Here is a 24,508-nt window from a genome sequence, read left to right as displayed (position 1 = left end):
GACGGCTTCGGGGACTTCTCCCTAGAAATCTTGGGCGCGGGGGGAGGGGACCTGGCTGCCGGCCCGGGCCTCGCTTCCCCTGGCGCCCCCCGTTACCGCCTGGGTGGGGGTGGGGGTGGGGGTGGGGGGGAGGCGTCTGCTGCTGCCTTGCAGCTTGGGCTCCTCCGCCCCAATGCAGAGGAGAAGCTGCTCCCTCACCTCCCCCAGGACTCGCTCGGTCCACCCAGCAAGTTGCAGTCACGATGCAAACATCAGGGCGGCCGAGTCTGCACCGCTGCGCGCCTCTCCTCCCCATCCCCCTCCCCCTCCCCCTCCCCCTCCCCCTCCCCCTCCCCCTCCCCATCCCCCTCCGCCGGCCCTCGGCGCATGATCTAATTAATACTTGCTTAGCCCTGGACCCCGAGACCAAAGAAGTGGCACAGGAGTGCGAGCAACGAGGCTTATTTTATTTTAGGTACTAAACGCGGGAGGGACAGTTGCACAAGCTAGAGTCGGTCCATTTCTTTTGAAACAAAGAGCAGAAAAATCCTACCTCCTCCAGCTGAATTATGTCCGCTATTTTAAAAAAAAACAAACACACACACACACACACACACATGCACTTCAAACAGTGGAAAGGTTGGAGGGAAGCTTCACTCCCTGCAAGTTCCAGATTGGATATTTTATCCCTGCCTTCTCGATTTTAGAATCAGGTCTTAACTCTGCAAGAGACCCCCCCCCCCCCCACACACACACACACACACGTGGGAGAGCTTCAGCAGGTGTATGTGAAAATCACATCTTCCCAAAACTATATCCCCACTTTAACACATTCCCAGCCTCAAAAAGAAAGGCCTAGCCGGGCCTGTGATGTAACCTAAATCGTTATCCTCATAAATCTGCATAGTAATTCCAGAGCTATTATATTCATATATTCACATTTCAAATTCAAGGTTGGAGAGGAAGTATAATTTTTAAAGAATGGTTATTTATACTCCTTAGTGTCCAGTCGTGAGGGGTTCAGAGAGACGTGCAGACAGTTGTCAGGAGAACACAACCTTGTAAAAAAAAACAAATGGAATTTATCAAGGACGTTGGCATAGGGGCTACATGACTCTGAAGTTCAACATTAGAGACATTTGCTCTAATAATTAAACACCACAGGGGAACGTTTGAAAAATCAAGTCTAATTAAGGTTTGTCCTTCATGGAACGCCTGACTCCACCTAGTGTGAGCTTTTCATTTTGAAAGGGCTAGTTTAGGTTTACCGGAAAACAGATGCATTAAGATATAGTCACAGAGGAGCTCATGCAGTTTTAATGGACGACAGAGCTGTCTCATCAGAAAATAATACGGCTGAAGTGACAGCATCTGATGACTGTCCCCCTGGCTGGCTGTTTTATGAATGCTCTCCGGGTTCTTGACCCCTCCTCAGAACCAGGGTGCTGGCTGGGCCTGGGAGGGAATCATTTTACCTGCCAGGTGTTCTCACTCAAACCCATGGGGCAGGCCTCCCAGGGGGCAGCCTTAGAAGCCCTTGATATGGGGAGCATATCAAGGCTTAGATCAGTGGAAGCACTGATCTAAGAAGCCACTTCCCATAGCATTCGTAAGCAGTGGGGAGAAGGTGGACCCCTCACACCCCTAGACCACCCCTGCATCCTCTTCAAAATGTCGCTTCCCCGCCCACACCCTACCCCACCCCATCCCACCCCACCGTGCACTGAGGGCTCCTTGCTGAGACTGGCCCATCCTCCTTGTAAAGAGCAAACATCCTCACCAAGAACTGCCCTGGACAGTTGAAGGTGAGGACGGGTCTCACCTCCCATCCAAGGAACCAGCCAGGGACTCATTGCAAAAGTATGTGGTGCTTGGCCAGGAACATTGTCATCGGCGTGTTTATGTTCACTGGCTCTTGCCACTAGCTCTGAGTCCTTTTACACCAGCAGTTCTCAGACTTTTGGGTCCCAGGACCCTTTAACTCTTAAAAATTGGGGACTGCCATGGGGCACCTGGGTGACTCAGCAGTTGAGCATATTCTTTTGGTTCAGGTTATGATCTCAGGGTCCAGGGATCAAGTCCCGCATCAGGCTTCCCACGAGGGGGAGCCTCCTTCTCCCTCTGCCTATGTCTCTGCCTCTCTCTCTGTCTCTCATGAATAAATAAATTAAAATTTTTTTAAAAAATTGGGGACAGCCATGGAGCACCTGGGTTAAGTGTAGGTTAAGTAGGTTGTGTCCCACTCTTGATCTTAGCTCAGGTCTTGATCTCAGGGTTGTGAGTTCAAGCCCCACAATGGATTTAGAGATTACTTAAAAATGAAATCTAAAAAAAAAAAAAAGATTGAGGACCCCAAGGAGTTTTTATTTAAGTAAATCATATCTATGAATAGTTACCAAATTAGAAATTAAAACAGAAATTTTAATATGCAAAAATGCATTTAAAAATAATGTAATAAACCCATTATACAACAACCCATTTCATTAAAATAACATTTCAATGGAAACTAATCTTTTCAAAAAGTGAGAAGAATGGCTATTTTGCATTTTTGCAAGTCTCTTTATCTGGCTTAACGGAAGGTAGCTGGGTTCTTATATATGCTTCTGCATTCAGTCTGTTAGGAAGCCTCGGGAAAATTCTAACCAGCACATAGAACTGAACAAAAGTGAAAAAGACAACACTTTAGAATCATCATAAAAATAGTTTTGCGCTAGAAGGCCCTCTGAAAGGGTCAGATCATACTTGGAGAACGGCTGCTTTGCACTATCTTTGGTTTCTACGTTTGCATCTACATTTTCAACAGATAATGACTCCTCTCTATCAGGCACTGTGTCAGCGACTGGGAGGGAAAGGCGGAGTACGATCTGGTCCTTGCTCTTAAGTTTGCAGACTCAATCAAAGGGCTCCTTCCTCTATCTGATTGCCTCCCACACTTAGCAAGAGGAGGACACCAGCCACCTGCAGCTAGCTCCGTGAAAGCTTATCAGCTCATCTCCTTATTCTCCTGTAGCTTCATTTTCTGCCTGCCTCCTGGTTCCTTCCCAGAAACTTAGCAAACATGCTTACAGCCCCCACTTCTCTTTTTTTAAAACCATCTTCATCCCACTTCTGCCGGTTACTGGCCCTTATCTTCCTCCCCTTATAGCCACACTTGATGAAAGAGCTGCCTGCCCTCCTTACCTCGACTTCCTCCGCCTTCAGTCACTCTGCACCCTACAAAACCCAACTCCCAAAAGGTCGGACCCGTAGACATCTCTCCGTCTTTATTCCTACCCGGCCCCTGGGCAGCACTCCATGCTGGTTCTTCAGAGCCAAGCCTGGCCGCTCAGTGAATCACCTGGGGGATCCTGCCTGCACCTCTTCCCCTTCAGACGATTTGGGGCCAGCTTCCAGAACTACTGGTTTGAAAGCTCCTCAGGTGAGCCAAGAAGTAGACTGTGGAAGAAAGAGGTTAAGGTGTCAGACTGAAGAGATTCAGGAGCTGCGTGGTCCTGAATTGGTTTGGAAATTTCAGTAAGTATTCCTGAGATCTTTCATATTAAAAAAAAAAAAAATGCCTCGGGGTAGCTGAGTGTCTCAGTGGGCTGAGCATCTGACTCTTGGTTTTGGCTTGGATCATGATCTCAGGGTGGTGACGTCCAGCCCCACACTGGTCTCTGCACCTAGCGAGGGGTCTGCTGTCTCCCAGTCTCTCTCCCTCTCCTTCTGCTGCTCTCCCTGCTTGAGTTCTCTCTTTCTCTCTCAAATGAATAAATAAAATCTTTAAAAAAATGATAATAAGCCTTGCTGTGTCTACTGGATAGGTCTACACACAAATGAGCACCCATAGTGCCTGCATTAGGGCTTCTAAGTATCACTTCCCCATGAAGCAAACCTTGGCTCTCCAGAGAATGTGGGTTTCAGGTCCGTGGAAGAAACCAAGCAAGGTGACCCTAGAACATCTTGTCATACCAGAAAGCGAGGGTGTTATCAAAGACTCTGGAAGCCCTGTCCAGAGCTGGGACAGAGCTGGGACAATTAAAACATCATTAAAGGTAGTAACCATAATGGTCCAATACGCTTCAATTACGTTGAAACCTATTCGTTCATGATGTCCTCTGAAAAAGTACATTGATTGTTTCTGAAGACTGCTAAGGAGCCCGTCGCATTATTTTTTTAAAACTGGCAGAAAAAGGAAAAGAATCAAGCATTTATTATCTTGACTTTCCTGTACAAACTCTACCTCAGTAGAACCAAATAATTGATGAGGGGAAATTTCTCTTTATGGAAGGATTACAGCTAATACGTGAAGAAAAAATGATGGGATTGGAATATTGCCACCGAGCAGCCCCTCATGAATTCATAGATCTAGGCATTGAGCATACTTGGCTGATAACTTCGCACACAAAACAAGAGACCATTCAACATTCTGTGATTCCTGATGGAAGTCCAGAATGCTACCAGTGAAATGTTCTCACCAGAAAATCAAACCTGAATCTGACTAAGCTTCTGTGTCACAGATTGACATGTTACATCCTGGGCCAGCTCAGCCCTGCTGCCTGTTTGTGCGAATAAAGCTTTATTGAAACACAGCCATGCCCATTTGTCTAAGTAGTTGCAACAGAGACGATTTGGCTTTGAGGGCTGAAATATTTACCATCCAACCCTTTACGGAAAATGTTTGCCAACCTTTGCTATAGATCAAAAGAGTCCCAAGACTCTTATCAATCAGTTGTGATAGAAGGACCATATTGAAATCCTGATTGAACGAAAAGGAAAATTTACTTACAAGACAATTAGAGAAATTTGAACACTGTTCAAATGTTATGGAATTATTAATAATTTTAGATGTATACGTATGAGCTCCCAAGGGTTCCAACCAGGTGGCTTCACTGAACTCCTGCTTTTGTAAATTATTTTTTTTTTACTATTGCTGGAAGTGTCCCACCTGCTGCTCCCAATTAAAGGCAGATGTGTGGCCGTCAAAAAATAATAATAATAATTTTAGATGTAATAATGGTATTGAGGGGCACCTGAGTGGCTCAGTGGTTGAGCATCTGCCTTTGGCTCATGATCCCAAGTCCTGGGATTGGTCCCACATTGGGTTCCCCACAGGGAGCCTGCCTATGTCTCTGCCTCCCTCTCTCCCTGTCTCTCATGAATAAATAAATAATTTTAAAAAAATAATGGCATTGAGTGTGTGTGTGTATGTGTATAAGAGGTATGATCTAGGGCAGACATGCTGCAATATTTATAAATGTAATGAGATTTATTTCAAAATAACATAGGTTAATAGAGAACATGCCAGTCAGTATTCTCAGTGAAATGTATAATCCTACTAATAACTCTGTTAGTAGGCATCATTATTATTCCCATTTTACAGATGAGAACCAGAGGCACAGAGTTGTTATTTGACTGCTGAGTAATGGGGCTGGAATTCAGATCCTGGGGACCTCAGAGCCTGTGCTCCTTAGCACCCCTTCAATGCGGCCCTTTCTGAAGGATCACAGCGTGTTTAGCTGGAGAGGACCCCCCGGGGAACACCCGCCCGGGGAGCATACAGAAGGTGAAGCCACCAGGCGGTCCTACATGCAGCATCCCCGTAGCTCGTTTCATGACAAGCTGAGCCCTTCTCTGTGCCACTGACCACGTCAGAGCTGGAGCCACGTGGGACGAATGGCCCCTTCCATCAGAGATGACAGTGTAGCAGGACACGTACCAGAGATACATCTTCGCTTTGGAAACACCACTCGGGCTTGGGTGGAGGAGGGATGGGTGGGGGTGAGCCCATGACGGGGAGACCAGTTAGGAGGCTGTGGCAAGACCCCGTGAGGAGGTGACAAGGGGCATGGAGAGGGTGGAGTCAGCATTTAGTGTGGAGGGAGGAGGACTCACGGGTGCTCTCCAGACACGTGCATTTCTTCCGTTTGCTGGGGGCCATCCCCGTGCCACTGAGTTTGCACGTGATGTCACAAACCCTGCTCGTTCTGACTCTTGGACAGTGAGAAGCAGGGAGGCTGGCAGCGGTCCCCACTTTCGGAGGGACAGCAGTGCTGAGCTCCCAGCACCTCCTGGACGCTGACTGCTTCCCATCCTCTGCCCCTCGGGGGCAGGCAGACCTCCGGCAAGGGGACACCAAGGCACGGGGCACTGAAGATCTGCCCAGGGGCCCTGTGTGTAATGATGAGCCAGATCTGCACTCGGTCAGTCAGCCACCGAAGCCCGTGTCCTTTTACCTGAGCCAGGCTGCTTCTTAAAATGACTAATTAGGCACGTTCTAGGACAGAGGGCAATAGGACTCACCTCCGTCCGACTTCCCGTTAAATACCAAGTACCCTTCCTGCATTAGAAGTAGGGCCCCCTGTGCAGGAAGCCTGGCCACTCTCAGGAACACGGTGGCTGGATACACAGGGCCCATCAGGAGAACACTACACCTGCTGGGGCCGCCCCGCAAGGCTCTGTCTGGAGAGGCGGGCTCCAAATCACGGAGGTTTCCGAGTGGTTTGTCCACCGCAACCCCGCTCTTTCGGCCAGCGGAGGGAACAGCCAATGACCACTGCACCGGCCTGAGCCCCGAGCCCCGGGATGAATGGCTCATTCTGCCGCAGACCACGGGACTGTGCCCAGCACCTTTCCTGTGCTCTCACCTGGATTTCCTTCCACGTGGGTCTGCTGCTCACCTCCATGGGGTGTTCTCAGAGCTTCAGCACGAATGGGGTCCCATTGTGCAGCAGCATAGCCTATTTACTTGCTTTAGTGGGATCCTCGTTAGGATCAAATTATATCCCAGGACACGTGGGTGGCTCACTTGGTGAAGCATTTGCCTTCAGCTCAGGTCATGATCCCGGGGTCCTGGGATGGAGCCCTGGGTCAGGCACCCTGCTCAGCGGGGAGTCTGCTTCTCCCTCTCCCTCTGCTCCTCCCCTCACTTGTGCTCTCCCTTTCTCTCTCAAATAAATACAATCTTTACTTTAAAAAAAAAAAGAGTTCAATTATATCCCATAGCCCCTTGAGTCTATTGACACTTAACCACTCCAAAGCCAGGACGCAGGCTTCGTTACCTGTGAAGGCATGTATTTGACGGGTATTCCTGGTGCCATGGTTGAAAACCACTCCCCCTCAACACTTGTAACCAAACAATTGAAGGATCATTTGTGAAACGTGTGTGAGTTTGGGGTTTGTCTCAAACTTTCTGTTGATACTTTCAAGCAATAGGGATCCCTGGGTGGCGCAGCAGTTTAGCGCCTGCCTTTGGCCCAGGGCGCGATCCTGGAGACCCGGGATCGAATCCCACATCAGGCTCCCGGTGCATGGAGCCTGCTTCTCCCTCTGCTTCTCCCTCTGCTTCTCCCTCTGCTTCTCCCTCTGCTTCTCCCTCTGCTTCTCCCTCTGCTTCTCCCTCTGCCTCTCTCTCTCTCTCTCTCTCTCTGTGACTATCATAAATAAATTTAAAAAAAGTCAAGAAAGCCCAGTGTGATTGCTTACAAGAAGGTGTCTGGGGCTGGGAGTCTCCTGGAGACCCCAGGAGGGACACCACTTGTGCGAGGCAGGATAATGGCCTCTTAAGGATGCCCACATCCCAAATCCCAGGATCTGTAAGTTACCTTCTGTGCCAGAAGGGACTTTGCAGGTAGGTGTGACTAAGTTAAGGCCCTTGGGGACGGGCAAAGTATCCCGGACTATCCAGTTGGGCCCAGTCTAACCTTGTGCATCTTTAAAATCAGAGAACCTTTCCCAGCTGTGGCCAGAGGGATGGGGTTTTGTTAGCTTTGAAAGGGGAGGACAGGGCCATGAGCCACGGAATGCAGGTGGCCTGAGAAATTTGTAAGGATGAGGAATGCCACTGTCCCCTCGAGCCACCAGAAAGGAAAGCAACCCCACCTACTCCTTGACCTTAGCCCAGTGAGGCCCAGGTGAGACCTCTGACCTCTTAACATACAGGTGTCAGATAATAAAATCCACATGTTTCAGCCACTGAGTTCGTGGAAATTTGTTACAGCAGCAAGAGGATACAGATACACCACTTTCAGGAAGCGATCACCTCACACCTTACTGGCCCAGAGGATGATATTTATATCGAAAACATGGATAGTGACCACTACAAGTCCAAGAATGGGCCAGAATATGAAAAATTTTGAGAATAACTTACCAGTCTATTCACCTGTATTTTAGGTTCACACAGGAATGTCTAAATAGGGCTACAATTCTCTTTCATAGATATAAAACAGAAATCCTGAGTGATAAGAGAGTATCCTATCATGGGTTAATGGTAACATATCCTTTTCAAAAAATTTTTTAAAGATTTTGTTTATTTATTCATGAGAGACACACAGAGAGAGGCAGAGGCACAGGCAGAGGCAGAAGCAGGCTCCATGAGGGGAACCCGATGTGGGACTCGATCCTGGGACCCGGGGGTCACGCCCTGAGCCAAAGGCAAGATGCTCAACCCCTGAGCCACCCGGGCACCCAACATATCCTTTTCTTAGTCATTCATGAAATAATGGTTCTTTCCACTGAAGTGTGTATTTTTTTTTTTTTAATTAATGAATTAGGGGAGCAGGGAAAGGGAGAGAGAGAGTCTCAAGTGGACTTCCTACCGCGTGTGGAGTGCATCGGGGGCCTCGTCTCCTGGCCCTGAGATCATGACCTGAGCTGAAACCAAGAATCGGATGCTTATCCGACTGAGCCCCCCAGTACCCCTAGGAGCGTATTTTACCATCATGATGGTCAGGGACATAGAATAACCCATATGGGCATGCTCGTTACATAGGAGTCATTGGGTTAACATTTGCTTTCCTGAAAATGTCTTGGATTTTAAGACTTGGCCCCTCAGCTGCGTGTTTTTGGGGTTTTGGAGGTGCCTACCTGCACCGTCATCCCTCCTCACCTGTAGGGCTTGGTGTGAATGACCTCCTTCTCTCTCTGTAACGGAGCTGCTCTGTCATTCTCATCGTTCTGGGAACCACTTCTTGTCCTCATTCTGGAGCCTGGTAGTCATTTGGCTAAGACCCCACAGGTGAGAGGTGGGGGAATCCTCCTTCCCGGAGTTAGCATCCTTCTGGAGTCCACAGCGGTCCCGCCTACTTCGAATTTTACATCATCAGAATTAGTTGATAATAATGCCAAGGCTGGTGGAGTCCCAGAGTGGTGGAATGAGAAGCGGCTTGGCGGCCCCCAAACGACACGTTCGGCTGCACACACATCTTATTGTCCTGTAATAATGTCCTGTGTTTATTTTGGTCACCTTCCGAAAGCCTCGACTGCGTCCCTTTCCTGGTAAAAGTCTGGAGGAAGACAAATTCCAGCATCTGTTTGGACAGGGGCCATTTGGAGAATGGGACTGTCCTCTGTGAGGATTTATGAGTGTGTTGGAGACACAAAGAGCGCAGAAGGGACACAGGGAAGGTGACAAGTAAGGAAGAAAGTGCAGAGAAGTCGCCAGCCTCTGCACTGTCACCACTGCCCCTGTGGTTCTCGGGCTTCAGTGGGATTTCGGAGCCCCTGGCTGGTCCAGTGTTGCCCCGTCCCATCTCCGCTGGAGGCTAGGAAACCACCTGCCCTCAAGCATGGGGCACACAACCCCACCGCCCACCTACAAGCTGAGGGGGTACAGCAGCCCACAGTGGGTCCTCTGGGGGAGGTTGGAGGAGGGGATGGCAAGGGAGCTTTGGAGACCCCCCTGTCTGAAAAGCAGCCAAACCTAGCATTTGACCTGCTTGCCCCTGGGGGCTGCCTGCTGGAGGGGTGGGACTTCTGGTCTGGCAGGGCTCTTACAGAAAAGCAAGGAAAGGACCCGGAGGGGTTGGGGGGGGGCTCTGCAGTTCATTTTAGGATGCCATAGTCAAAATGCCCAAGCATGCCCATCCCCTGCCATGAGCCTCTCCGGCTTTCCTTTGACCTCTTAGAGACACACCCCTGAAGTCCCATCAGCACCGAGGCCTGAAGGGTGGGTGGGCAGACGGGGAGCGGTTATGGGAGTACTCATGAGAAATCTGAGCAATTTCGTCAGAGAGTCGCACACAGAGTGACCGGCAGCCTCTGCCTGCAGACTCAAGGGCTCACAGCCACCCACTTGGCTCAAAATGGCAGCCACCCCCTGCGAGCGGGCTCTTAGCTCTTGCCCACCTGTCCCCATCCTGCCTCTGCACCATTTCCAAGAGGAAGCATGTCAGCTCACCCCCACCTCCAATTTCATTCTCTGCTCTCTCCTGAGGACTCCCACTCAACTGGCTACAGAGAGAGCCCATGCCAGCCACCGGAATTCATCAGGCTGAGCTTTGGCTTGTAAGTGTGCGCAGACAAGGAGAAGCTCCCAGACACACAAAGAGAGTCGGTGGCTGAAAGGGGCCATTGAGCCAATATTTCTGAGCTAATTTTGAGCTAATTTTTCCCCCCGGGGAAATTTCAGGAGCTATTCATGCGAAGGGAAAAACAGATTTTACTCTGTGTGTGTGTGTGTGTGTGTGTGTGTGTTTAAATGAGCAATTGGAGCTCAAAGAATTCTTGGAGCAAAAGCCATGATTTTTGAGAATAAAAGAAAAACTTGAGTAGAGACCACAAATGGCAGAAAGGACGGAGCTAAAAGCCTGATGCCAGCGCTGGATTAGCAGCTCAACGGAACTCGGGTTCTTGTTGCCACCCCAGAGCGAGAGGGCCCCGAGGAGGGAACAACCATGAAAGGCAGTATTTACGACCCCGAGACCAAGGGGAAATCCATGAGCTCTTGTCTTTCAGGACGAGAGAGGAGAGGCGAAGCAGGGTTCAGAGAAACAAGTGTTCGTTGAGCTGAAGACGTCGGATCACAAGTGCTCCCCAGGGGCTGGGTGGGATTATTTCAAAAGGTACTTAGGAATTCTGAAGACAAAAATTCTTTGCATCCGCCCATATGGGCTCATCTCTAGGACCCCGAATGGCTGAAGACAGAAGCACAGCAGGTCCGAGGTGAAGAGGGTTGGTCCCAGACTCTGTCTACCACCACCACCCCCGGGGGAGGGAAGTGAGGGGAGTACGGGGTGCAGAAGTGGGCCCTGCCTGCCTGGCAAGGCTCTTCCTCAAGACGCCCTCCAACCAAATGAAAGAGAAATGAGGCAGGAGGAGGCCTTCCAGACCAGGAAGGTGGGGTGTGTGAGCAGCAGTGTGACCCCGCATGGCCCTGACGCTGACAGCTGAATCCAAACAGCTGTTGACAATAGACCCAGAGAGAAGGAAGTAGTGTGATTGTGAAGAAGGAATTCTTGAAACAGGAGAGGCCGGTGGAGACCCAAACCCCAGGTGTCACCCACTCTCCCAGTTGGGCAGGACAGGGTGGGGATGAAGAGGAAGGGCCCAGAGTCTGGGGGGGGGTGTGTGTGGGGGATGCGGTGGGGTTGGATGGGGCCTGTGGCCGGGAGTGCAGGGAGGGGAGGGTTATCTGAAGAGGGAGGGAGACGTCCTGGTCACACACACACACACACACACACACACACACACACACGCCAGGGCTGAGTTCTGACACCATCTGTTGTGCCTCCTCACGCTGCCTTGGCTTCCCCGCCTGTGAGGTGGGAGATGAAGCCCACTGCGTTGGACGCCGTGGAATGAAGACACGGTACCTGCCAATCGCCTCACTCGGAGCTGGCGCATTTCAAGCGCTTTAGCTATGATTTCAGTTCATGACAGTCACTGTTATTGACGGGGATGGGAACACGTAAGTTAAGCCACGCTGAAAACTTTTTTGAAATTTAAGAACCTAGGATTTCAGGGGATCCCTGGGGGGTTCCGCGGTTTAGCGCCTGCCTTCGGCCCAGGGCGTGATCCTGGAGTCCCGGGATCGAGTCCCACGTCGGGCTCCCTGCACGGAGCCTGCTTCTCCCTCTGCCTCTGTCTCTGCCTCTCTCTCTCTCTCTCTCTGTGTGTGTGTGTCTGTGTCTTTCATGAATAAATAAATATAATCTTAAAAAAAAAAAGGAAAAAAAAAGAACCTAGGATTTCAAGGATGCCCTTATGAGAAGTTACCGGAAGCTGGGGGGCCCCTGGCCGGCTCAGTGGGTGGTGGCATGTGACTCTTGGTCTCGTGGTCATGGGTTGGCGACCCATGCTGGGCTTACAGCTTACTTAAAAAAAAAAAAAAAAAAAGATATCAGGTGTCAGAGATCCTTTCAATGTACCCTTCTGGGAGTGGAATATTGACATCCCCACCCAGGTGACAAACCTGTGCCCTACCCCCCTGCTGAGTCCTATGTCCTGAAACACTCTCCCGAAGCCCTGGGAGAGGCGGGTGAGGTGTGTCCGGCCTCTGAGTAAGCCCCGTGAGGAGTCCGGCTGGCTTAGGGCTGGGTTGGGTCAGCTTTGGAGGGTGGAGTTTGTTTGCTTTCTTTTCAGGGAGGTTGGGACCGAATCCAGAGCCAACAAGAAAGTCATAGGAAAGTTCTGCTTCGTGCAAAGAGCAGGATGTAGGCCTGTGTACACAGTGAGAGGATAATTATTTGGGGTTTTCTTAAGAACTTTTTTTCACTTTTTCCATTTTTTTCATTTATTCATGAGAGGCAGAGACACAGGCAGAGGGAGAAGCAGGCTCCCTGCAGGGGAGCCCGATGCAGGACTCCATCCCAGGACCCTGGGACCACGATCTGAGCTGAAGGCAGACGCTCAACCATTGAGCCACCCAAGTGCCCTGATGATAACTGTTTTTTTTTTTTTTTTTTAAGATTTTATTTGTTTATTTGAGAGAGAGGAAGAGAGCACACAAGCAGGGGAGTTGGAGGGGTGAGAGCAGAGGGTGGGAGAGAAGCAAATGCCCCACTGAGCAGGGTGACAGGACTCAGGGCTGGATCCTGAGATGGTGACCTGAGCGAAGGCAGATGCCAGCGCTATCCTCGGCAGCTCCCTTCAGCCACCCAAACTCCTCTGAAGGGCCACACTCCCTTCTATGCTGCAAAAAAAGGTCCCAGTGGCCTCTCCCAGAGGCCTGGACACCAGAGAGTCTCACCTGGACATCCCTCCCTTAGGGGTCACTTGGGACAGTGGAGGGGTTGGTCGTGGGCAGACCCGCTGCTATTAGGATCTGACTTTGGGGCTTCCCGGGGACTTGGGGGATGAGCCCTCTGGGAGAAATTTATCTTCTCAAAAAAAAAAAAAAAAAAGAAATTTCTCTTCTTGGGACGTGTGCTTAAAGCTGCCAATCTCCATCATGACAGTTACTATTTATCAGCTGCCATATGCCAGGCTCTCGCACACTTTCTCCCATTTACTCCTTAAGCAACTGTGGACAGTGAGCATCATGATCCCCAATGGACACGCCAGGCCGCAGAGCCCTGGAGAGTGAGGAGCTGGCCCCGTACTAGGTGGAGGGGACGCAGGACCCCGGTCCCGGATCCCCCAATCACTTCAGGAAGAATTTGGAGATTGTTCCTTCATCGGAATTTTTAGTGTTTCCATTCCAGGGAAGCTTTTTATTGGGTCTTGAAAGCAGATACTCCAAGGTAGGTAGCTACCTGTCCTGTATGAGGGCGGAGGAGACCAGTATCGCCCCCCCACGAAGTGCAATCTTGCCCCACTGGTTCTTGGAGGCTGGCGGCTTTCTACTTAGGAATGAGGCCATTGGGTGCTGCACCTGCCTTTCCGCCTGGACCCAGCGGGCTCCGGGCCGTTGCTGGTTTTCTAGCTCTCAGTGGTGATAACTCGGGGCTGGGGCATTTTGTCCTCCAAGCTGGAGGCCAAACAAATAAGCTCATGACCTTGAGTACCTGTTGTCCCCACATTGGACATTAAACTTGATGGAGTCCCTTGACGGAAGCCAATTGTGGACCCCGGGGATGGGCTTGCACCACCCAGGGAAGGACAACCAAGGTGGTGAAAGTCATCTTTGGGTCCGAGCCCCAGAACCCAGTGGGGGGCTCCCGCCTGACCCGCGCCCTCGGCTGCACTTGATCCAGGGCTGACAGTTTGTCTTTTCTCCCGGGTTCTCTGCCATCCTCCGTCCCTCTGTCCTCCCCAGCCTCTCCTGAGGCTCTGGGGCCTCCCCAGGGGCCTGGCACCCGAGGCCCCTCTGCCCCCATGCAGCTCGAAGCCCTCGGCCTTCAGGACTTACCAGGAGCTGCCCGCCTTCCTCTGGCTCCTCCACCGTCACCCACCTGCCCCCCAGCCTCCCAGAGGGCACCCTGGCCCACACACCTGTCCACACCTGTCCCTGGGCTTAGTCCCCTGCCCGCCACCCCCCCCAGCTCCTGCAAGGATGTCTGCAGGGACCCACGTCTTTGGGGGAGCAGGGAGGCCCTCCTCTCCTCTCAGGCTCACCCCAGCTGCCCTGGGGTCAGGGGAGTCTACCCTCAGGGCCTCCTTGCTGCTTCCTCCCTCGGGAGCACCTGCTCCGTCCCGGGATGCTCCCCGTGACAGCTCCTGCACTGCACCCCCCCCCCCCACCAAACTCTGCTCCCAGGTGACTCCCTGGTTCCACTCCCGGCCAGCAGCTCCCTCCCTGTCCTGCCCAGGTCTCCCCTGCCACTTCCTCTTCCAACCTCACTCCCCCACTTCCTCAAGTCTCCCCTCCGTCCTCTTCCCCACCCTTTCCATCACCTTTCCCTCCCCCACCTGGTCCCTCCTCCCCTCCCCCACCTTCTCTCCCTTCCCCTCTCTTCTCCCTTACCCCTATCCTTCCTCCTCCCCTCCTCCCTCTCCCTCCCTCACCCCCTCTTCCTCCTCCTTCCTTCCCCTCCCCCACCCCTTCTCCTTCCTTCCTCCATCCCCCTCTCAACCCCACCTCCAGTCATCCTCTGTCCCTCCCTCCTTTCATTCCCTCTTTCTTTCCCTCCACAGCACTTACACTTTATAATAAAGCCACACAAATGAATCCATCGTTCTATTTGTAGTTGACCATCCGCTGTCTCTGCGGCTACCCCCTCCTGCAGCACCTGAAGTCCACCCGGGCCACGGTCCTTGCCCATCTTGGGTATTGACACATCCCAAATGCCCAGAACAGAGGTCAGCCCGCCCAGGTGCTCAGCACATATTTATTGAACTGATGAAGGAGGGCTCCTCCTCCTTCCTACAGTCCCAGGGTGTCCTCCAGCCCGGTGGCCCTTAAAAGTCCTCTTGACCCTTCTGTTCTCTGGCACTGATGTGAGAAACAAAGGGAGAAGGAAATGGAGACAAAATTAAGTGTCCTTATAACCTGCAGCCCATTGACAAGTACTGGAGGCCGGCAGAGTAGAAAGTTCCTCCAGGAAGCTCCCTAGGGTCTTAGTGTTAATGCCCCGTTAGAGGGAAAAACAACCTTGGTTTGACCAGAGCGGGGCCTCCTTAGCCTGTGAAAGTCCTTTTGGAGCTTCCCTTCCCTTTATTTCCCCCAACCCCAAAGTATATAACAGTCACCCCTCCCAATCCCAGGGCACCAGCTCTTTCTGCACCTGGTCCTGTCTTCCTGCTTTACTGAAGTCACCTTTTTGCACCAAAGATGGCTCAAGAATTCTTTCTTGGCCATCGGCCCTGGACCCCAGCAACACTGCCCCCAAAACACATCATCACCACCACAGGCTGCGCTTGATGCACCACTGGGGTGAGCCCAGCCGCGTCCCTCTCGTGAGTGGGAGGCTGTGTTGCCTCCTGGTTGAGCTGAACCGTCCAGTAAACTAAGACAATGACCGTGCCTTGCAAATACCGGTGGTTGGAACCCTTGGAACCCGCTGTTTATCTTCTGGGCGGGAGGTATTTCAGGTGCAAAGTGAAAGAAAAAGTCTAGAAGAGCAAGCTGAGGACACCGAAATTCTTGTTTCTTTTATTTATTTATTTTTCTTCTTCTTTTTAAAGGGAAGAGGGTCAGAGGGAGAGAGGGAGAGAGAGAGAGAGAGAGAGAGGATTTTTTTTTTAGATTTTTATTTATTTATTCATGAGAGACACAGAGAGAAGCAGAGACACAGGCTTCATGCAGGGAGCCCGATGCGGGACTCGATCCCAGGACCCCGGCATCATGGCCTGAGCCAAAGGCTGAAACTCAACCACTTAGCTACCCAGTCATCCCAAAGAGAGAGAGAGAATCTTTTTTTAATTAATTAATTTATTTTTATTTATTTATTTTTATTTTTTATTGGAGTTCAATTTGCCAACATATAGCATAACCCCCAGTGCTCATCCCATCAAGTGCCCCCCTCAGTGCCTGTCACCCAGTCACCCCCATCCCCCGCCCACCTCCCTTTCTACCACCCCTTGTTTATTTCCCAGAATTAGGAGTGAGAGAGAGACAATCTTAAGGAAAATCCACACCCAGTGTGAAGTCCGATGTGGGTCCCAATCTCACGACCCCAAGATCATGACCTGAGCTGAAATCAAACTGACTGAGCCATCCAGGCTCAGAGGTATAAAAACATAATAGTATATAATATAGGAAATTGTCAGAGTGAGAAATAAATGGACTTAAAAAAAACCCATGCCTTAGAAAAGTGTTTCCCATACATAACCCATGAATACCTTCAATATTTAGTGACAAAACAATGAAAAATTATATTAGTCTTTTGCCAAAAATTACATTTCTGTGCCCGTTCACTTGAAAATCACTTAAACCCCTATGACATTACGTTATGTTTTTATACCTTAGGGATACTTTATATACTTTAAAATGTCTTTTAGGGGCACCTGGGTGGCTCAGGTCATGATCTCAAGGTCATGAGATCGACCAGCCAGGCTCCACCCTCAGTTGGGGGTCTGCTTGAGTTTTTTTTTTTCTCTCTCTCTCTCCCTCTGCTCCTCCCCCATTCCTTTCTCTCTTTAAAATAAATAAATAAATAAAATTAAAATAAATTTCTTTTTGAAAAGTCCTGGGGTGCCTGAGTAGCTCCATCGGTTGAGTGACCAATTCTTGATTTCAGCTCAAGTCATGATCTCAGGGTCCTGGGTCATGAGACTGAGCCCCGAGTCTGGCTCCACGGTCAGCACAGAGTCTGCTTGGGATTCTCTCTCTCTCTCTGCCTTTAGCCTCCCCACTCCCTCACATTCTCTGTGTCTCTAAAATAAGTAAAAACTCTTTAAAAATTTTTTTTCCTTGTGTTCTTTTGGAATTAAGATACACAAGCTCTGAAAACACTGCTAATGTGAGCACGTCTGGATGTGCAAGTTCAGGGTATGTGGTTTTTCGACTATACATCTGGCGACAGAGAACACAAGAAGGTGCTGGATGCGCCCAGACTTCCATGTGCTTGGAAATTCTGCTGGGAAGAAGGCAGGAGAGGAGAACAGGGACATGCTACTTTGTATCTGGGTCCACGTCAGGTCCATCTTTCCCATCCTTAGCACAGCTGGGCTCTCTCTCTCTCTCTCTTCCTCCTTCTTCTTTGCTCCTTTGCACGTCCTGAGGCTCCTTCCATGGTTGCCTTCTATCAACCAGGCCAACTGGCCCTAGAACCAAGCATCGGGGGTAAAGCAGAGAACTTGCCCTGATGGAGTTCCGGTTCCATCTCCAAGATGCAGACCAGCTTGGGAGGCTGGCTAACACTTACTGGGCACTCAGCGGGCACGCAGGTATAGACACCCCACCTTTACCAGGTCACTTATAAACCATCAGCCAGGATGCCTGGGTATCTCAGTAGTTGAACATCTGCCTTGGGCTCAGGGCATGTCCCCAGGGTCCTGGGATCAAGTCCCACATCGGGCTCCTTGCATGGAGCTTCCTTCTCCCTCTGCCTGTGTCTCTGCCTCTCTCTCTCTGTGTCTCTCATAAGTAAATAAATACAATCTTAAAAAAAAAAAGTCAACCCAGTTGCACAGCAGAGGAAACTACAGGGCAGGGGAGCTAAGTACATGAACCGCAGGGTAAGTGATGGGTAGGTACCCAGGGCACAGTGATTTTGTATAAACGTAAGATCCTACGCAAAGTTAAAGAAGCCATCAGAGCTTTGTTACGAGTGCGTCTCTGGAGGATAAGAAGATTAGATTATTCTAATACCCGAATACCACACTTTGCTGCATGAGTATTTTACAATATTAAAAGACAACATTGCAGGGCGTGATTAACAAGATCATTAGGGGCTTTGCTAGCGCTCTGGAGCTCTTACCCTGTAACAGGAGCTTTCTGTACCATCCCCGCTGTCACAACCATCCCAAGGGCCCTTCACTATCACATCATGGTGAGAAGATCCCACTCGGGGGCTCAGTCACCTCTGCAGGGGTGTCCTGAGCTCCTGCTGGCCAGGCCTTCCCGTCTACAGCCGCTCCCTGGGGGTGACCTAGGGTGTGTGCTTCTCCCAGATGGCACCTCCAACGGGGCTCTGACCATCACCGTCTGAGAAGCACTACCAAGCCCCAGCATTACCCGAAAGTGGGTTCGCCCCTTGTTGGCCTCTGGGAGCCAAAGGGCGCGACAAACCAAGCCAAAGAATAGGACAAGGACAAGAATAGTGTCCTTGGAGGAAGCAAAGGGGAACACGGGGGCTATTTCCCCAAGCAGCGCCTCCTCAAACAACACACTGGGCAAGGTTTAAGCTGGGGCGCTTGCATGTTCACGAGGGGGCGCGTGCAGTGGGGAGCGCAGCGTGCAATTGGGGCAAAAGCCATCTTTTTTTTTTTTTTTTCGCTCTTTTTTTTGGCTCCACAACCCAGCATGGAGCCCAACGCAGGGCTTGAACTCAAGACCCTGAGATCAAGAGCCGGTGCTTAGCTGACTGAGCCACCCAGGCGCCCCAGGGGCAAAAGCCATGTTAAGCGCCAGAGTCGGGGTGCTGGGCGGTGGAAGCCACGGGGCCGGCCAGAGGCGACGCCGTCAGTTCTGCACCCCAGTTGGTCTGGCACCTGAGCGCTCAGGGGGTTCGGATCCTGCAGTGACAGCTCAGGAGCGTGTTGGCCAATCTTTGTTTTGAGCCGACGCTGGGACCGATTGACTGTCCCTGATCCCACGAGGCTCTCTCCTGGCTTCGTAGTGGCGGCTGCTTCTTTCGTTCTTTTCTTGCCTTAAAATCCTTAACTACTGGGCAGCCCGGGTGGCTCAGCAGTTTAGGGCCTGCCTACGGCCCAGGGTGTGATCCTGGAGACCCAGGATCGAGTCTCGCATTGGGCTCCCTGCATGGAGCCTGCTTCTCCCTCTGCCTGTGTCTCTGCCTCTCATGATTAAATAAATACAATTTTTTTAAAAATCCTTAACTACTGGGGTCTATTCTTGTGCAATTTCGACATATCCCAGGGTGTTCTGGAAGAAACGTGCTTTGGGGAAGTAGTGCTGGTCAGGCCTAGATCCCGGGATGGCCGGGGCCTAACATGACCTTTCTGATGTCGAGAAAGCTGTAGCTCATCTATCTTTTTCTGGGGACCCCTAACTCTGCTTGCATAGGCCCCTGAGGAAGGCTTCTCAAGCCCCCAGTGCACAGGGGCCTCTGCCCTCCTTCATCACGCGCACACACACACACACACACCCTGCACACACACATACACAAACCCCGCACACACGACATATCACACACACACACCACACACAGAGTGCACACATACCACACTACGTACACAACATCACACCACACACACACCATACCGCACACATACACACCCTACACACACACGACATATCATATACACACCACACACACAGTACATACACACCACACTACATATACATACAGCATGTGCCACACACACACACACACACGCACTACACACCACACTAAACACACATGCATCACACCACGCAAGAGCAGACAATCTACGGACCAAACGAGAGCCATCAGCCCCTTGGCATCTGCTCAATGTGCTCAAACATGGGGCAGGTGTCTCTAGAATGAAGAAAGGCAAGTCTGCCAAGAGCACCAGCAGAGACTAGTTAGTCTGACTTTCTTTGGGGCCCACGGGGCTGTGGTTTGGAACTTGGGGCCGCTGTTCTCAGGGGCCGCTGCAGGGGACACCGCCCTGTCCTCCCTGAAAAGCTGCACCACCCCTGCCCCCATCCGCTGCTGTGCCCAGGCCCACCCTCCACCCCCCCACCCCAGCTCAGCACCAGCCGCTCTGGCATTGAACTCACAGGAAATGCTTTGTGTTTGAGGAAAATTTAGAGTTTGCATACCCAAGATGTGTGGAGGCCGAGAAAAATCAAGGCCATCCCACCTCAAGTTTAGCATTAGCACAAGTACAGCCATCTTAGGCCCCTGGGAATAAGAGCTGAATTTTATAGCAAAAACTGCAGAATGTCCTCAATGTCCTCGGCAGGGAATCCCATATCAGAAAGACAACAGAGCCCACACCCGTGGTAGCAAGTCCCATATTAGAATGAGAACAGAGCTCAACGCCCTTGAAAGCCCCACATCAGAATGTAAACAGAACTTGAGAAATTCCTCCACCCCTTCTGAAAATCCCCTAGGCCAGCCTATAAAAAAAACCAGCTGTAACCCACTTCGGGGTCCAAGTCCCTGCTCCGCTGCGTCGGGCCCAAGCTCGAGCTTGTAAATAAACCCTTGTGTGTTTGCATCCGGGTCGGCTCCTCGGTGGTTTCTCGGATTCGCAATCTTGGGCACAAAAGATGCATCTCCCCACGGCAGGGATTTATGCATCGGGGCCACAGTTTATCTGCAGGTACTTCTCCCCCTTCCCAATCACTTAATGACAGATCTGCACTTTGTCTTTGGCCTGCAGGTCTGGTCTCCCGGGCGAAGGGATCGGCCAGGTCTTGTCTGCAATCCGTCTTCAGAAATGCGGGAACAGTTGAAATTCATTCCAGTGACACTAGGGTCGGTTTATAAACAGGTCCATCTTGGGAAATCACTTTTATGGCAAATGTTCATGTTTTCCGGGGTCCCCTGCTTCGGTGGGCAGGGTGGTTATGCATGGGGTTCCCTCTTAAAATGTAGGTGTGGGTATCAGATCGGTTTGAGTAAGTTTAGCCCCTGGCTGATTTTTCCTCCCCCTGAATTAAACTTTTTCTTCTGCTAAAATATATTGGGAAAAATTAAAGAGAAGAAGAAAAAGAAGAAGAAGAAGAAGAAGAAGAAGAAGACGATGGCATGCGTTGGTTTGTCTGCTGTGTGCGTTTCTTTCAGCAGAATCAATGAATCCCTCTTTGTTCGCAGCTGCAAGCCAGGGCTTTAAGCTCCCCCATGGTTGTGTCCATGTGTAGCACTGTACCAGGTAACGAAAGGGTTTTTCCAATGTTTCCGTTCTTTGTTTTCAAGGAACAACAGAGAGGGGGTGTTTCTAAGCAAGTAAGTTCCCAGAAGCGAGTGGCCGAGGCCCCTGAATCCTGGGAAGCAGAGTTGAGTTGGAGAAAGCGGCCGCCACATTTCCTATAAGCTGCCTCTTCCCTTTCCTCCCCGAGGAGTGGCCTCGGGTGCTCCTCACTAGCAGGTGTGCACAGGGTCGTTTCCCGTCCCGAGCCACCTGAGCCTCTGGGAGCCAACTTCCAGACCCTGCTCGGGCTGGTCCGGGTGGAGTCTGGTGGCCCTGGGGTGGCCCTGGGGAGCCCTGGGGGAGCCGTTTCCCAGGGAAATGAGAAGCTGGGGCCATTCCAGTCTACACCCTACTCCTCAGGGGGCCTCTTCTGCTCTAACACCTGGCTCTGAGCCTAGGAAAATACCAGCTTGTCATGCTAATTAGTTAACGATCCATCAGTCTTTGGGAATCGCTTTGACCTCCCTGCTGAGCCCCGACAGCCCCTCAGGGAGCCCCTAGCTGCCCATCCTGCCCCCCCACAATGTGTCCAAAAGTCTTTAGCTCCCAGGGGACTCTGAGCCAGCCCCGCAACTCTCACAGGTGTCACCTGCTTCCTTATCCCCTCCTGGCGGGTGTTCCGGGATGCAGAGGCGACGCGGTAACTGCGCTCAGCTAGCGGAGTGGGATCCGTGAACACGACGGTGAGACGTGACGGGCTTGGCAGCTGCGGGCTCGCAGATCAGGGGAGAAGGTGGGCAGGTAGATACCTCGTCCTAGGATTTTGAGCCTAACGGCTGGCCGGTGTCCGCCGAGGCAGCACAGGTGTCCCAGAACTTGTTCTGAGTCCGGAGCTTCGCGCGCCCAGGGGCTCTGGATACTCCTGTCCCCTGCCCAGGGCGGTCCGCTGCTCGGGGGCGCCCGGAGGCGAGCCAGGCTTTTGACGGAGGTACTAGTTCCATCAGGGGCCCTCCCCGCCCAGGGGACTCTGTGCACTGGCCCCTGCGTGCTTGTCCACCTCCCCCCCTCCCCTGTCACGGTTAGCACCCTGCACCCACCCATCTTCCCTTCTCCGCCAGTGGCCATCCTGACCTCCCCTGGGGGCTCTCAGGACGGTCACGTCACCGCCCCCGTGGCCTAAACCACCAGGGACAGTCATGCCCGCTCTTCGGAGGTCACAGAAGGTTTCATCCTCACGATACCCTGTGTTCCCCACCTGGAAATGGGTAGACTTTGGATTGTTTTTCTAAAGGTGCCTTTATTAGTTTTTCTTTATACAATTCAGGATTTAATTAATTAACTAATTCAGCTTTGAAGATTTTGTTCTCGGGAACTCTCTACCCCCAACGTGGGGCTCGAACTCACAACCCTGAGATCAAGGGTGACACGCTCCCCCCCGACTGAGGCAGCCAGGCGCTCCACATTTATTAAGTTTTATTTATTTATTTTAAAAGATTTTATTTATTTATATGAGAGAGAGAAAGCGCAAGGGCAGGGGGAGAGGGAGAAGCCCCCACCCCTGAGCAGGAAGCCTGATTCAGGGCTCGATCTCAGGACCCCAAGATCATGGTCTGAGCAGAAGGCAGAGGCTTCACCAACCGAGCCACCCAGGCCCCCTCTTAGGTTTTAATAAACATGTTGTTGTTTTCAGGCATCACATATTTGAAAAAAAAAAAAAAAAGTGTGTTGTTGTCTTGGATCAATACACACACAGTGAAGCTCTTCAGAGGGTTATATAACCCACAGGCCGTCTTTACTATCACAAAACTGGGAGGAGGTTGTGGCTATAGTAACGCCTGCCCATCACGCTAATTCTCTTTATCCTGCAGGGAAAGAATACCTTGTATTTTTTTACAGTTCTTTATATTTTAAAAAAACCCACCCATATTCAATTCACAGGACAATTGGATAGTCTTCGCAATCTCGAGAGGCCTGGGGAGCAAAATGACTGTCTCTGGTTTCCACGCTGAGGACACTGAGGCTTATATAAGGCCCAGTGATCTGTTTGGACTCACAACTAATAGATAACACAGCTAGAATTTGATTTTAGATTTTTTTTTCTTTCTCTCTCTTTTTTTTTTAAGTGTAGGGTTTTTTGTTTCTTTTTATTTTTAAGATTTTTTAATGTATTCATCTGAGAGAGAGACAGAGAGACCACAAGCAAGGGCAGAGGCAGAGGGAGAAGCAGGGTCCCCGCTGAGCAGGGAGCCCGATGCGGAACTCCATCTCAGGACCCCGGGATCAGGACCTGAACCGAAGGCAGATGCTCAACCATCTGGGCCACCCAGGCGCCCCAATTGTGGATTTTCTGACTCTTTCAACTAAAGATCTAATTTCTTTCCTAAAACTCCGGTTTTTGGGTGTAGTTACAAAAAAAGCAAGTGCTCAGGGCCTGTGCACACTCTCCCCTCACGATCCTTTCTCCGGGTCACCCCATGTGTTAGAGAACACAATTCACCTGAGTGCATCTGAAGATCTAATTGGCTTATTACGCGATTCATGAACGAGGCAGAGGCAGCATTCCATCCAGCAAGTGGAGGGGAGCTCTGGGGAACTGTGACAACGTGGAGGGTTTTTATAGGAAGGACAGTGGGGCAAGGACGTTATTAGCAAAAGAAAAGAGAGGATTGGGACGCCTGGGTGGCTCAGCAGCCGAGTGGTTGAGTGTTTGTGGCTCAGGTTGTGATCGTGACCCCGGGGGTCCTGGGATCGAGTCCCACATGGGGATCCCCGCAGGAACCCTGCTTCTCCCTCTGCCTGTGTCTCTGTCTCTCGGTGTCTCTCCTGAATAAATAAATAAAATATTAAAAAAAAAAGAAAAGAAAAGAGAGGATTATTTTAGGTCACCTTCCCTGTGTGGGAAGGGTGGGTGGGGGTGGGTGTCTATTCTGCAGATTCCCTCCTCTTCCTTGTGGGGAGTGAGAAGGCCCAGCAGACCCAGTTCCCTTGCTGGTGAGGACAGGACATTCCTGACTGGCCAGTTCAGACCACATTTCTGGGGGAGGTTGGGACTGCAGTTCGGGTAGGGATGAAACCTCGGTTTGGGGACTTGGCCTAAGTGGCTCCATTTGGGGGCTGCGGTTTTCTGTGTAATCCACGGAAGCTGACGTCTTCAAACACACTCCATGCTGGGTGGCCCCACCCTCCAAAGGTGGCAGGCCTCACCTTAGGAGCCGGGAGTGGAGTCTCTCTGGATATTTTTCCTGATTTAAGAAAATCCTTGTCATGGGAAATCCGAGAGGGAGACAAACCCTAAGAGACTCTTAATCATAGGAAACAAACTGAGGGTCACTGGAGGGGACCTAGTTTGGGGTAACTGGGTGATGGGCATGAAGGAGGGCACCGTGATGGGATGAGCTCTGGGTGTTATATGAGTGATGGATCACAGACCTCTACCTCCAATAATACATTATATGTTAATTAATTTAAATTTTAAAAAAATAATTACTAAATTCAAAAGTTG

At 51.0% G+C, this 24,508-nt stretch overlaps 1 long non-coding RNA gene across 1 annotated transcript; it reads right to left on the bottom strand.

Moving 5' to 3' along the window:
* Nucleotides 1-425: 425 nt before the first annotated feature.
* LOC144301993 (uncharacterized) lies at nucleotides 426-15,055 on the bottom strand. The gene is made up of 4 exons (XR_013368919.1): nucleotides 14,759-15,055; nucleotides 8,846-9,242; nucleotides 3,253-3,414; nucleotides 426-1,037 (listed from the first exon to the last, which is right to left on the bottom strand). It is a non-coding gene; the product is annotated as an uncharacterized LOC144301993 (long non-coding RNA).
* Nucleotides 15,056-24,508: the final 9,453 nt, after the last annotated feature.

Source organism: Canis aureus, chromosome 30 (assembly GCF_053574225.1).
Source record: "Canis aureus isolate CA01 chromosome 30, VMU_Caureus_v.1.0, whole genome shotgun sequence".
Lineage (NCBI taxonomy): Eukaryota > Metazoa > Chordata > Mammalia > Carnivora > Canidae > Canis > Canis aureus.
Note: the sequence above shows the minus strand (reverse complement) of the source record. Positions and strands in the feature narration are given on the sequence as shown.